Source organism: Lathyrus oleraceus, chromosome 7 (genome assembly GCF_024323335.1).
Source record: "Lathyrus oleraceus cultivar Zhongwan6 chromosome 7, CAAS_Psat_ZW6_1.0, whole genome shotgun sequence".
Lineage (NCBI taxonomy): Eukaryota > Viridiplantae > Streptophyta > Magnoliopsida > Fabales > Fabaceae > Lathyrus > Lathyrus oleraceus.
In genome coordinates, this window is record NC_066585.1 from 132,163,095 (window position 1) to 132,174,316 (window position 11,222).

Genomic DNA, 11,222 nt, shown 5'->3' on the forward strand with positions numbered 1-11,222 from the left:
ATTGTAGAAAGATGTAAAAAATAGGACTTCGATAGTAAATAAAAAAAACAAAGAAGATTGTATGAACAAAAATAAAGTGACAATGCAGGCAAGAAAAAGATGCAGACAATTGGGCAGAAATCGTAAAAGAATTTAAAGACTTTGCATTGAAATAAAGGTGGGGTTTCTGAATTCATACATTTTCTCAATCAAACTCTTTTCTCTAACGCTGGTACTTTGAGTATATGTGAGATTCTATGATGAAAACAAATGAACACCTCGAATTCTAACACTAGAAACTCTATTTATATTAACATGAAATAATTGCTTCCTAACATTCCATTCTTCAGCTTTAGCCACGTAGACTTCTGCATGCATTTCACCCCTGCATTCTCTCTACGTGTCTTCAGGGTATAATTAAGAAGAAGTTACTGATTTTTGAACATAACGCTTTTGCGCGCTCAGATAACTGTCACTTCGCGTGTTCGCTGCGGTCGAAATGTTGATGTCGAAATATCTTCCAAACACATTCCAAAAAATACTAAGTCCCATTTTTCTATATTTGAGACATCTACAATGCACACATCATCAAACATTTCATTGCCATTGACTTATCCTCATGCTGAGATTTTCCCTTATGTCGAAAATCTTAGCTAACAAATTGTCCCCAAAAAATGTATCTTTCGACGACAAGGAGATAAGGGCGTTTTTCACTTTCTCAACACACTATTCATCTAGTGGACTGATGTCATGGGCATCATGACATTTCCATCATTAATCACCTCGAAAACGTGTGTTTCCCACTAAACCATAATTTTTGTAATCATGGCTACGCCTTCGTAGGGTGGTGTGGCTAAGTGTATCAAATTGCTTCGATCCCTCCTCTCAGAAGATGACACGTGTCAACCCATTTCGCGTCATTTGTGAAACACAAGAAACTGAAAGGTTTTTCTCCTTCGCTATAAATACGTTTTCTTCAAGTTACCAGAAAAACTCCCAAACTCAAAACAATGGCTTCCAAGATAAAGACTAGTAAAGCTACCAAAGAGTCTCTCCCACTAGCTCGCGTGCTTTCTTTTGCAAGTGTTGTTGGGAATCAAGAATACGTTCCAGAACCACCCCATTATGAAGAAAAGCTTCATATTTACAAGTCCTGGGTAATCATTCCTTACTCCATCTCTGGAAATACCCATGCACTCATGAGTCCAACGCATGATCCCTTAGTGGATCTTACTAAGCTTAGGTAATTTTTCTCCACTTATCATAAGATAAAACTTGTAGTAAGCATTAAGGAACCCTTGAACTTAGAATATATGACTGTCAATTTACGTGTATTTCATTCAGCTCCCCATACCAAAAAGCATGAGGATTATATCCTCTGGCTAAACAAAATTGAGTCGAAGATGAGTGAAACTTGGAAGTCTAGGGATATTTTTGACTTAATTCAACTATCGAGAACTAGTCCCACTTACTTCCAGAACATGTTGGTCGCATCCATGTACTTCTGAGAAAGCACCACTGAAATTCTGGTGTAGTCAGAGTTCAGATGTTCTACTCCATATCATGACATCTGATCTAACATTTTTGCAAATACAGCAAGACAGTTATATAAATTATGATCCAGTACTCATATGCACACATTCACAGATGTTACAACATCTGCTAATGCAAACACAGGAAAGAAGAACATCCAGTTCTGTCCATCTTGTGCACACACACAGTAGAGATCAAACATAGCCCTTATGTTTATTTATCCTGCCCAGTTATCAGCATGATGTCTCATTGGTTTGAACATCACCTGTCCCAACATTACAGATGAGTGAACTGTAACAGATCAACCAGTCCATCAATATCAACAGTCAATTATGAATGTCATAATGTTCTGTTTGACATTCAGACTGCAGGCTATGTGTCATGTTTGTTATTCCCTTCATAAACAGACTAAAACTAGACTGAGTTATAACAGACAACATATAGTGTGCAGAAGGTAAAAACACACGCAGTTGTTAACCCAGTTCGGTGCAACTCACCTACGTCTGGGGGCATACCAAGCTAGGAAGAAGATCCACTATCAGCAGTATTAATTCAGAGTTAAACTCCCCCGTTTACAACTATTCACTTAATCCCTACCCAATGCAATCTATACCTAGGAACTCCTAGATAGAAACCTCTAGTTTCCATTCCTATCACTACAAATACAATGTAATGTTAACACACCTTGAACTTGCTTCACAGCTTCATTCAAGAACAAAATCACTCTTGCCTACAGGCTTTGAGTTACAAATACTCTCAGCTTTGACCACTGAGAAACACATGGTAACCTTCCCACAGATTAGGAGGTTTACCTCACACACACCCCTAAATTTTCATTCTAGGAGGCTTACAAAAACTAGGTTACAATATGCTATTTATAACCTAATCACCCAACTGGATTTGGGCCTTCAGAAATCGCAGCAAACTTCTCCTTTGCTGTTACAACATCAGCAGAAACTTTCTGCTACAAACAAGGTCTTCAATCTTTTAGTTCCTAAAATATCTCCATATTTAGTTCCTAAAATATCTCCATATTTAGTTCCTACAATATCTCCATATTTTGTTCCTAAAATATCTCCATATTTAGTTCCTAAAATATCTCAAGACCTCCACAAATAATGCCACATAGGATGCTAACTAATTTCCATATATTAGTGTGCGGCTATTTGTTAGGTTCCTTAATTGTAGCTTGGTTGTTGATTTCCTGGATTTTCTCTCAGCTGTTGAATCCCTGAAGAATAGCCTGAGAAAAAGCGAAACAGAAAACTGAACACCTTCAATATAGCATATGCTGTCAGGAATGAATGTCACGACATTCAACTTGACATCAAGGATCATATGCTAAGTCTGTTTTTCCAGAAAACAGACTGTACAATTTTGCTGACCTGTATATGACCAAAATGACCATACTACAGTAACAGCTTACATTAATAAATGTCAAAGTATCCAATTTGACATTTACACCTTTGGCCTTAAGTCAATTCTGTTATCCTCTTGAAGAACAGACTAAGAAACATACTGAAGTGTAGCAGAACACCACTTTGTCTATTATTCAGTATATGCTGTCCATGATGAATGTCATAACATCCAGTTTGACATTCATATAGTAGGCCTTATGCCAGGTCTGGTATTTCCTTGATAACCAGACTGCAAATGAATACTGAGCTCTAACAGAACACCAACTGTTCTATTCCTCAGTATCTGCTGACAGGGATGAATGTCACAACATCCAGTTTGACATTCAATAAATCCTGTATTAGCTAATCCTGCAGTAACTACTCAAGTGTGTCATGACATCAGTCAAGACATCAGAGTACAGTTAGATATTCTAACCTACAATGCAGTCACACATACACACCATGTCATGACATCAGTCAAGACATTAGAATCCAGCTAGTGTTTTACCATATAATGCAACCAATCAAACACCTACAAACTCCCCCTTTGGCAAATTTTTGGCTAAAACACTTTGATCCCCATAACAGAGTTCATAGCAGCGAAATCACACACCTAGCAGGAAATAAGCCTAGCTAATACACTCAGAGTGGCAGCACACTCACACACATGGAAGTTAAATAAAACTTCACATAACAGCACACATCAGCTGCAGGGGAGGGAATCTTGAATCTGTCATGAACATCTGTTTTAACATAATAACACTCTGTTGTCCTGGGGTATCACCTGTTACTCCCCCTTTTTGTCAAAAATGTTGCCAAAGCAACACTTTAAATTACAGACCACAGAAAAAATAGAATTACACACAAATGACAGAATTACATACTTGGTTTTGCCTCACAGTTTCAACCAAGTTTGCACCCACCTGATCTTGCTTCACAACTTTGATCAAGTAGTCACACACTGTCTTCACAACAGGTGTATCAGGTGTCATACCTTGTTATCTGAGAATACATAGACCACAAGCTTGGTGATTACTTGCAGCACAAAGATAGAACTCCCCCTGTCATGAACAACCAACTCTCCTCTTGAAACTTGGAGATCACACATGACCATATTCAACACCCCAAGGTTGGACCTTCACATACTTCCTGATTCAAAGAGAACCCAGACCACTTGATGAATGGAAAACATAAGACGCATCTTCATGTCTTCAAGAGCACACCCTCTGTTCAACCCTCTTGGTTGAACACATCCACACTCTGTGTCAATCTCTCTTCTAACCAGAACAGAACACCACTTCACAAAATGTTCTAACATTAGTTAGGACATCCGCACAACATAACAGGGAACACCATCTGATAATCTTCAGATATCACTGAGTCACCAGCTTACTCCAAAAGGACCCAGACACAAGTTGGGACATATACATTCTCATCCCATTATAAGAGATACTCTTCCATAGATAGCTTAGAACTTCTACCACAAGCTCCAAGAGATGAATAGAAAACACCTCCTTTTGTCTTCAACTTACTACTTTTCTACTCAAAAGTAATTTGTCTCAGACTTTCCTCAAGAATAATCAGCTGCCATATGTGGATTATCTTGATTCTTCGAACTCACTTCTGAGATAGACCAAATGCCACTGGTTGATTACCTCCTTCATGAATCCTCATATGAAAAAGTCAAATGCCATTCTTTGACCTCTCCACGTCTATCAGACCTCTCCCAAAGATATTCTGACCTTCCAAGTGAGTCTTGAACTTCAAGCTACATGTTGAACAAAACTTAGATTTTCTAAGACATGAACATGTAACATCCTTTCTATCCAGCAACTCCAAAGAACTGCAACGAGAACGACCTTTTTGAAGTATCCAATCTACCACCCTGTAGACCTTTCTATCTCAAGTTGATGTGCCACTTCACCAACTAAGAATCTGATGTTGAACCAAATGTCACAACATTGTGTTTTGACATCTAGCTGTTGAATTCAGCTCCTTCTTCTGCCACTTGAAAGAACTTCCTCCCTTCACAGAACAAGAGTTCAATGTTCTCATAGACTTGATTGTGGAACCAAGTTTGAGTAAACAACCTCCATTCTGCAGGTTTGCAGTTAAGTCATCCAAGCTCACACCTTGATGAATCCCTGCTTCTTCTCCAAAGACATCAGACACTCTGATGTATGAGTCTTCAGAAGGACCAGTTAGAAACTAACCCTTCAGCTATACCAAGGATTCCACATCCTAAAGCAAGGCTGTTTCCATGATGTCAAGACTGCTGCCACTTGTTCTTGACTCCACAGTGTGCATAAGCTAATGCACTTCCTTACCTAGATCAGAAATAAACTGATCCAAGTAACCACCATCAAGACTATGATGTCTTCTTCTTCTTGTACATACCAAGGCTGAACATGTTTCTTGCCAGGAAACCTTTTCAGAGATCATATGCTTTTGCTGCCACCAAAGAGATAGATCATAAGCCAATGTACTATCCTTCCTGTGATTCTGCACAGGGTCTTGAAGAAGTGATGTTCCAACATCTTTAAGAACATCAGTTATCTTGAGCTCCAAGGATAATCAATTAAACACTTGTACTTGGCACAAGTTGACATTGATCTTAAATCCTTTCCCAATTATCCTTTCAGATACTTCCACCATAAGAATACTTTGAAAGTACTCTTCTTGTGTCAACATCTTCTGCTTGCAAGCACCTCGACAATTTTGAAAGTCTTCCCAGATTAAATTCACCCTTAGGAATGAGAGAGATGAATTCTTCCTTGCAAATGTGTCACACAACCACCAGAACCCATGTGACACAAGTCAACAGCCAACCAGACCCTAGGCTGACCAAATGTGAGGGGGTTAACCAAAACTCCCCCTCAAATTAACAATCATGGAAACTTCACACCAATATCCATGCATTGTACAGACATGTCTCGACATGACATACACCATCCCTACCAGTGGCACTAACTCTATGAGTTATACCTAAGCATCCTCCAATCACACCAATCAGACTTTGGCTGACCATAAGTACTAAAGGAACACCAGTCAATAGCAGACATGCATTGCCAGAGCATACTACATCAACCAACCTATGAATCTTCATATTCTCACTCCTTGAAAGAGCTACCACTTCTGATCGTGGTGCTTGAATAACAAGATTCATGGTCCCAATCCTCTTAAATGAAGTAGCAGTCAGGTTACCCCATTATTGACTTCTAACATCCAGAGGACTTGTCTTCCAACACACCATAGTACTCCAGAGAACAGCTATCCAACCCTGATCAATCTACAGGAGTAGGGCAAAAAGCAGGAAATTACGCAATGTCACATCTCAGCCAGCTCCACTTCTAGAGACCAGACCTCTACATGTGACCTTCTTGAGCATACACACAGTTGACCCTACCCTTGTCAACTTAGCACACACAGATGTCTCCTCTTCCAGGTCAGGAGTAGGTTCCAAACAAGGTCTCCCTTTGTTTGACACCTAAAAACATCTGCTCTTCAACCAGTAGCTGCATACTTGTTGAACAACATGTTCTAACATCACATAGAACATTAGTTCCACCTCCTTGGAACAAACTTTCCTTGAAATTCTTCAAGGTCTTCATATACATTACCCAAAAGAGTAAAAGAATCAGTGATCAGTTGATTCTTACCATCCTGAAGTGAGAGCGTCATGATGAATGCACTTGAGGAGACTCGAGTATCTTTGACATCTTCAATAGATTATGATGAAATCTTGAATACAACAGCCTTTCATCCACATGAGGGGAAACTACATCAGAGTTTGAGTTTTGCCTGGTATTATGCAGCAGAAATCATAATACAACTCAACCTATGAACACACACTTCACCAGTTCAGCCTCCAAGACCATACCAAGTTTGAATGTGATTCAATACTGGCACAACTGTCCCACACAAAGGCCAATTGCCAACCTCCAGAGACAGGTACACTCCATTCCTGTCATGAACAGTCCATCCACCTACTTCAAGGGATCATTCAGGGAAGTTACAGAACCTTCCACAGGTTCCAACATAACTTCTTGCAAGATACCAGAAAGTATCACCCATGGATCTCATCCAGAAGCAGAACAGGATGCCTGCTCTGATACCATTTGAAATTCTGGTGTAGTCAGAGTTCAGATGTTCTACTCCATATCATGACATCTGATCTAACATTTTTGCAAATACAGCAAGACAGTTATATAAATTATGATCCAGTACTCATATGCACACATTCACAGATGTTACAACATCTGCTAATGCAAACACAGGAAAGAAGAACATCCAGTTCTGTCCATCTTGTGCACACACACAGTAGAGATCAAACATAGCCCTTATGTTTATTTATTCTGCCCAGTTATCAGCATGATGTCTCATTGGTTTGAACATCACCTGTCCCAACATTACAGATGAGTGAACTGTAACAGATCAACCAGTCCATCAATATCAACAGTCAATTATGAATGTCATAACGTTCTGTTTGACATTCAGACTGCAGGCTATGTGTCATGTCTGTTATTCCCTTCATAAACAGACTAAAACTAGACTGAGTTATAACAGACAACATATAGTGTGCAGAAGGTAAAAACACACGCAGTTGTTAACCCAGTTCGGTGCAACTCACCTACGTCTGGGGGCATACCAAGCCAGGAAGAAGATCCACTATCAGCAGTATTAATTCAGAGTTAAACTCCCCCGTTTACAACTCTTCACTTAATCCCTACCCAATGCAATCTATACCTAGGAACTCCTAGATAGAAACCTCCAGTTTCCATTCCTATCACTACAAATACAATGTAATGTTAACACACCTTGAACTTGCTTCACAGCTTCATTCAAGAACAAAATCACTCTTGCCTACAGGCTTTGAGTTACAAATACTCTCAGCTTTGACCACTGAGAAACACATGGTAACCTTCCCACAGATTGGGAGGTTTACCTCACACACACCCCTAAATTTTCATTCTAGGAGGCTTACAAAAACTAGGTTACAATATGCTATTTATAACCTAATCACCCAACTGGATTTGGGCCTTCAGAAATCGCAGCAAACTTCTCCTTTGCTGTTACAACATCAGCAGAAACTTTCTGCTACAAACAAGGTCTTCAATCTTTTAGTTCCTAAAATATCTCCATATTTAGTTCCTACAATATCTCCATATTTAGTTCCTAAAATATCTCCATATTTAGTTCCTAAAATATCTCCTTATTTAGTTCCTAAAATATCTCAAGACCTCCACAAATAATGCCACATAGGATGCTAACTAATTTCCACATATTAGTGTGCTAACAAATAGGCTATTTGTTAGGTTCCTTAATTGTAGCTTGGTTGTTGATTTCCTGGATTTTCTCTCAGCTGTTGAATCCCTGAAGAATAGCCTGAGAAAAAGCTGAAACAGAAAACTGAACACCTTCAATATAGCATATGCTGTCAGGAATGAATGTCACGACATTCAGCTTGACATCAAGGATCATATGCTAAGTCTGTTTTTCCAGAAAACAGACTGTACAATTTTGCTGACCTGTATATGACCAAAATGACCATACTACAGTAACAGCTTACATTAATAAATGTCAAAGTATCCAATTTGACATTTACACCTTTGGCCTTAAGTCAATTCTGTTATCCTCTTGAAGAACAGACTAAGAAACATACTGAAGTGTAGCAGAACACCACTCTGTCTATTATTCAGTATATGCTGTCCATGATGAATGTCATAACATCCAGTTTGACATTCATATAGTAGGCCTTATGCCAGGTCTGGTATTTCCTTGATAACCAGACTGCAAATGAATACTGAGCTCTAACATGTAACACCTCAAAATTTGCCCTCCTCTCTTGGGACTAGCTTAACATATTGCATTGCATTTCTTAGGTCATTAGGCATTGCATAATTGCATATCATGTGGCTACATTGAGCAAGTCATTCTCCTAAGTATTGATCAGAAGACAAAGAGGTTAAGATGCAAGCTAGGGTTTCATTGGACTGATCATTAATCATCTGAGGATGTGTGTTTCAAATTAGGGTTTCTTGATTCTCAAGAAGGTTGAGCTTTGTCTTGGTTGGAATGATACATCATCATCATCATGGTTTTGTCATCACCCAGAGGTTCAAGAGATTGATCAGATACCTTGAGATTAGGGTTTTGACCACTGGTCCACCCTAATCATCTGCATTGGGCCAATCAGGGCTTGGCAAGGAGATGGGGTTTTCAATGGATATGGGGATCATCATGTGATTATATTGAGCTTATGGAAGCTAGGGTTTCATCATTGAGCCATTTTCATCAGGAGTTTGAGGCTCAATTTGATCAGTGCATAGCCAGATTCATCTATCAGTCAGAAAAGTCAACTGTGGTCAGCTGTGCCTGAATTGATGGATTTGGAGGTGGGAGAGGGTTAGAGATACTTCATTCATGTCCAAACAAGTTTCATTTGACATTTCAAACATCAAGAATGAAGAAAATAAAGTCGGATGAAAAGTTTCCAAAAATGGAAGGTGACCTGTAATTGGAAACTGCCAAAAATGGAAAGTTTTTCACCTCAAGATTACGTGTCCAAATATGCTTCAAATGAAAATTTGTTCAACATGAAAGTTGTAGATCTTGCTCTCACCTTTCCAAAAAGTCCAAGAACATGAATTTCTCATGTGTGGTTGGCAAGTTATGATCAAATCATTTTCAGAAAATGTTGATTTTCAAAGTGGCATAACTTTTGAATGGAAAGGCCAAATTGGGTGATCTTTCTTTGAGCAAACCACATTTGATGTGTACTTTCATGATGCATTATCACATTTCATCAAAAATCATCATAGCAAAAAGTCATTTTTCAAGTGAACCATTTGAAAATTGGTGGGAAAAATAGTGAATTTCCAAAATACAAGGCATTTGCATACAAGACCAATTGCAACACATCATAAACATCAAATGTGACTTGCTCCAACTGGTTTTGTACTGTTACATTGGCTGAATTGGAAAAGGACATTTTGGTCATTTGACATAAATTGCATTTTTGCTAATTTCACTTGGATTTTGTTAATTGTGATTAACACTTGGATTAATGCATGGTATAAAGGCATAATCATAACAGAAAATGCATAATCACAATTCACTTTTCAGATCTAACAAACTTTTCATCCAAATTCTCTCAATTTTCTTCAAACCTTTTCACACTTTTTCATCATTTCTCATTGCAAATTCATCATCCATCGTGTGCATTCTTGCTTGATCCATCATCTCCAAGTGCTTGTGAAGGACTGTTTGCAACAAGATCGTGGCTAAGGTTGAAGAATCGTGACTGTTGCAATCTCACTCATCCATGGCAAATTGAAAGTTCTTCAATCTGGAGCATAGTTGAGCTACAATACATACTTCAATCACCTTCCTAAGCATCAAGCATCATCTGTTTTCATCCTTTGGACATTGAAACGCGCGAAATCACCAACTGCATCATCATAAGGTCAGAATTCGATTTCAACCATTGCTTAAATCATGATATGGCTTGTGTAGATCTAAGTTCGTAGAGTACACTGTAACTTGTGGTTTTGATTTTCATGCTGAATTGAATGAGATATCTGGATTTGAACATTTGGATATGAAACTTAATTCGATCGATCTCGTTGATATAGTTAGAATTAGGTCATATGCTTGTTAGTTCCATGATGTACATTGAGCGAGGATTCCATTGATATATCGTTTGCTCATTTTGGTTGACAAATGTCCTTGATGAATTTTCTGGAATGATGGACGCGCATGGAGGATGAAGAACACGCTTCATACTGTTTTTGATTCATTTCGCCTGGCCTTGCGTTTGAATTTTCTGTTTACCGCGCTCACTGACCAATCACATGTCGCCAGCGAATAAATTGAAGCGCTGCGTTTTGCCCTTGCCGTCACATATTTACAATTTTGCCATTTCTGAATATTATTTCATATTATTTCATTTTCTTCTTTCCAATTTCATTTCATTTGATCTTGCATTTTTAAAAATTCATAAGTGATTCATTTTTAATCCAAATTTGATGAGACTTTTTTCACCATTCTCCTTGTGATGTGTAGTTTTTTATGGTGATTTTTAATATTTTTGTGCACGTGTGGAAAAATAAAATGCCTAGGGATTGTTTGAATGTGTCATTTGTGTGTATGTTTTGCCATATTGATCATGAAATAATGATGCCTTATCCAAAAGTGATGAAATTTTACATGCATGTTCTTGACTCTTTCCTGGTGATTTTGGTATGTAGTTTGCAATTTTTGAGTTTCTGGATCAGGAGATATGATGTGATCAAGTTGAGTGTGACAATGTGT